Below are 5,000 nucleotides of genomic sequence, written 5' to 3'. Positions count from 1 at the left end.
GCCCATCGCTTTATTATGGAAGAGGTTAAAGCCACATGTGGAGCTTTTGGCTTTCATTGGGGTCGTCACAAAACATATTACAGATAGCATTTTAACTATGATATGTATGTGCTGTAATATTTGTAATGCATGCTTTTAGAGCAGGGTCGGCAACCTTTCTGATGATGAGTGCATCTAACATTTCCTCAGAGGTCAGTGTGCCGTATGACTGCATTAGCAATAAATGTAATAACGCTCTATATGAACAGTTACTCACTATATAGAACAACGTTATAGGATTATATTTGTGCACAGATGTTTGCAGCTGTCAGCGAATAGTTATCAGCTATTTAGAAACAAAACACTTTTAATCCATAACAGCAAATGAACTGAACAACAGAAAATACAAATGCTATTTATGGTCTCCTCACAACAATGATAAGAAAAATAAACTGGGCCAATATGGCATGTTTGTTAACACAGAGACACACATGTTACTGTGATCTCTGGTCTCCCACTCAGAGACACAGGTCTCCCAGTGTCCAGCATTCAGACCTGAGGACTCATGTGAGAGAAAACCTGCTCACACAGACATGTAGAGCCAAACACTGTCAATAAGGCCTCTGCAATGTTCTGAAGACAGTTAAACCTGTCAGGTAGTGACGTCCAGCAGGTGAACATGCAGCTCCATGAACACGCACAGCTGTGGAGTCCAGCTGCTTCGTAGTTCTGCAAACTTTGACCCCACAGAGTCGAGCTGTTCAGTTCAATCAGCTGCATTTCGATGTGTCGAGCCAGTTAATGCGAGACAAATCCCAGCTCATTAAAGCTTCTGGTTTGATCAGAAAAGAAAACATTGGTCCAAACAGCTGAAAGTCCTGAAACCACATCGTGAATTCTGTCTCGAGTCTACAGATGTATCCGTGTATCTCCGCGGTGCTGATGCTGCGCTGAGCCGACAGCTGCTGAAGCTTTTGAAGTGTCAGAACGTGAAAATTTCAACATCTCTTGAAAAAACTACCAGCTAACAACGTCCCTGTCACCGCTAGGCTAAGTGATTTTTAGCCAATTACAAGTTGAATCTGGTAGTTGGGGTCGTTAGCTAAGATACCGTCATTAAGAATGTGTCTATGGGACACATTAGTTGTGTTGCAATTTGCGATGAGCACCGCTGGCCCGGCCATTTATTTTTTAATGCACCTCTCAGATTAACTCACTGCGTGTCGTGCCCAGGCTGGACTGGGACAAAACATCAGCCACTTTGCGCCAGAAAGAGGAAACCAGCGGACGTCACGCTAAACAACAGCAGCACGTTTGATCAGCTGTTGTTAGTAGAAATTAATATTAAATAAATTCTATCAGCTGATGTTTGCTGGAGCCACAGCTGTAAAGCTGCTGGTCATGATATGGTTTGGTTATCTGGTGAGAGGGAAACATGAAGATGAAACCAGGAGATGTCCTTACTGGATCATCAGAGCTGAACAGGTGATGGAGAAACAGGTTTACCTTTTAGGTGACATGGATGAGTTGAAGGGAAGTTATGAACTGTTTCTGAGAGACAAATAACACCAGGATCCTTTTTTAGGTAGCTGACAGCTGGTAACTGTGCAGGGGCGGGTCTAGCAAAGTGTTGCCAGGGGGCAGGTAGGGCATTAACAGGGAGAGGGGGGCACAAAGACATACTTTTCTTTCTTATTCTCATTTAAAATGTTTTGCTTTTAATAAATAATTATCTGAATCTTACAACCAAAGTTTTTATCTGATGTAAAATGTATAGAAATCACACATATACCAACAAGACTGTGCATCACTGTCACAACAGCGTTTGTTTTCATTCTTTATGGCTTTTCCTATAATACCTGGTGGGCCAGTCTCTAGAGCTCATATAGAGCAAAGATTAAGTCAGATACAGCAATAATTCCATTTTATTTTAATTCAGTGTCATTTATACAGCACCAAATCACAGCAACAGTCGCCTCAAGGTGCTTTATATAGTAAGGTAGACCCTACAATAATACATACAGACAGAAACCCAACAATCATATGAGCCCCTATGAGCAGCACTTTGGCGACAGTGGGAAGGAAAAACTCCCTTTTAACAGGAAGAAACCTCCAGCAGAACCAGGCTCAGGGAGGGGCGGGGCCATCTGCTGCGATTGGTTGGGGTGAGAGAAGGAAGACAGGATAAAGACATGCTGTGGAAGAGAGACAGAGGTTAATAACAGATATGATTCAATGCAGAGAGGTCTGTTAACACCCAGTGCATCATGGGAATCCCCCGGCAGCCTACACATATTGCAGCATAACTAATACAGGTGGGGTTGTGGTGGAGGTGGGTTAGAAAGTGGCTTGGAGATGACCGCCAACTTTAACCAAGCCAAATTGGTTTACATAACGTGACCTTAAACAAATCAATGTGTATAAATGAGCAGAGAAAGCAGACATTGAAATCAGGAATATATCTCAAATATCTGTGAGCTCGCTGACGTTCTGCAGTGATTCCAGCTGTGATTCGTGCACTAGAAAGAGTCGTGGATGAAAAAGACACAAGAACCATAAAAGTTTCTGTACATTAGTTTAAATCTGATTTTACTTGAAGTCTCTAATTATGACTTGGATGGTGATCAGACCACATCTACATGTTGTCATTGCAGAAATCGTTTAATTCCCAAACGTTCATGTTTTCTTTCAGCTGTGTGATAGCAGACCCCTGACGGTACAGTAATATTGAAAACGGTTACAAACACCTCGATATGTCCGTTTTGTGGTGAGATGAAGTTGAAATGTAAGTTGCTCAGATGGCCAGGGTGCAGTGCTTTTAAAAATGGTTGCAGCATGTTTGTCTGTGCTTTCATTGTCAGTAACACAACCTCCCACTTGTCTCCATGTCAGCTGCTGGATGAGCCTCAGTTTCGCTGCATTACAAAAATCAAGACTATTGGCAGCACATACATGGCAGCGTCAGGTGTCACCCCGGACGTCAGCAACGGTTACAACTCCATCAAGGTCAGTGTGGTCACATGACTTCTTCAGCTTCAGTGTGTGTCATGGCTGACAGAGCCAACATAATTGCATCTTAGTGTGAATAGATCTAGATCTGCTGCAGGTTTGGTGCAACTCTCTTTGTGGAAATATTAATTTGATTAAGATGATCTGATTAGGATGCAGGTACAGTTTACTGTAGTGCAGAGGGCACAGCTGAGACAACCTGTAACTCAGTTATTTCCATGGTAACGTAGATTTTTCATAATTTATAGGAATTTATAGGCTGAAGTCTTAATAAACAATCAGTGAAATGTTGCAGATTCTTTAGTTAGTTCAGTTAGTTTGACAACAAATGTAATGATAATCTATCTGATTTACTATGAATATAAAGAAATATTTAAATTGGACAGTTAAGGAAAAAACCACCTCACTCGACAAGGATATAAGACAAATGTAACCTATGTTCTAATTAAGGCTATAATAATGGAAGATTACTAACCGTGCACTGAGCATAATGGAGAGTTAAATTACGTGTTGAGTGCTAATAGATAATAGGTTTGATGTCCTTATTGTGGTGACGACATCCTTAAGTCTAAAATGTGTCCCTCAGGTTTGATGTTGAGGCTTTCGATGCTTTATTGCATTTTCACTTTGGATAAACGAGCTTTGGTCGACACAGTCGTGTTAGAGCACAGGCTGCGTTTGTGTGCTGCTGTGTTTTCCAGTCTAATCTTTCCAGAACAAAGTCGCATGCTGTCGCACACCACAGACCACATGGTTGTCCCGACGCACAAACTAGTGGAGCTTAGTAATGGTAAAAGGACGGGTTCTTCTATAGCGCTCTTCTACTCTCCCGAGTACTCAAAGCGCTCTACACAACTTGCCACATTCACCCATTCACACAAGCACTTTCTTTATGCTTATCTAACTACATTCACACACAGTCATGCTCCGATGGATGTATCGGAGAGCAGCTCTGGGTTACTATCTTGCCTAAGGATACTTGACATGCAGACTGGAGGAGCCAGGGATTGAACCACCAACCTTCCAAGGCGACCTGCTGTACCTCCTGAGCTAGAGCCACAGTCAGTGTCGACATTCTGACTTTTGGCAATGATTTATCAGATCAACAGTTTGGTCATCTTGAAAGAAAAATCGACGTCAGCTTCACCAGAGGTTGGTGTTTGCAGTGGAGACGTCCAGGGATGCATGTAATCTACTGCTTATCTACTGTAACTGATGACACACAGCACTTTACACGCCTCATTCACCCATTCACACTCCAAACTGGGGTCAGTAGCTTTTCCAAGGATATTAGTCATGCAGACTGGAGCAGATGGGCATCAAACCATCATCCTTCTGATAAGCAGGTGACCTGCTCCACCACCTGAGCTACAAAGTTTAAATGAGCTAAGGCTTTGGTTTTTTTGTGGGCCACATTCTACATATACGTAGAATTTGTGTTCATTTTAGGCATTTTGAGTAGTGAGTCAGTATTTACATCAGGGGTGTCCAACTCCAGGCCTCGAGGGCCGGTGTCCTGCAGGTGTTAGAGCTCACCTTGGTTCAACACACCTGAATCACATGATGAGCTCATTGCCAGGCCTCTGGAGAACTTCAGCACATGTCGGGGAGGTCATTCAGCCATTTAGATCAGCTGTGTTGGATCAAGGACACGTCTAAACCCTGCAGGACACCGGCCCGCGAGGCCTGGATTGGACACATTAAACATAAGAACACCATTTTATTTGCACCCGTTGAAATCCTTGTTTTAGGATTCAATGCTCACGTTTAGGCCATTTGGCTGGTCAAATCCGGTCACATTACAATGTGATTTGACCAGTCCCACACAGAGATGTGACCTTTTATTTTCCTGTTGAAAGCCTCGTTTTAAGGTTCGACGGTTTTATTTCCGAGTTTTGGGTGAGAGTGAGGCGCTGACAGAACGAGTTAGTGATAGTTTAATGCTGAGGTGAGAGGCTTATACAAGCATTAATGTTAATATCATTATGAATACAAGCACAACAGAGAATGAT

At 42.7% G+C, this 5,000-nt stretch overlaps 1 pseudogene; it reads left to right on the top strand.

Moving 5' to 3' along the window:
• Positions 1 to 3,030, top strand: part of LOC146563381 (adenylate cyclase type 3-like) — a 24,477-nt pseudogene extending 21,447 nt beyond the window's left edge.
• Positions 3,031 to 5,000: the final 1,970 nt, after the last annotated feature.

The sequence above is a fragment of the Mchenga conophoros genome, linkage group LG11, assembly GCF_057382185.1.
Source record: "Mchenga conophoros isolate Kocher_MC1m ecotype Shallow Benthic linkage group LG11, M_conophoros_male_GT1.1, whole genome shotgun sequence".
Taxonomy (NCBI): Eukaryota; Metazoa; Chordata; class Actinopteri; order Cichliformes; family Cichlidae; genus Mchenga; species Mchenga conophoros.
Note: the sequence above shows the minus strand (reverse complement) of the source record. Positions and strands in the feature narration are given on the sequence as shown.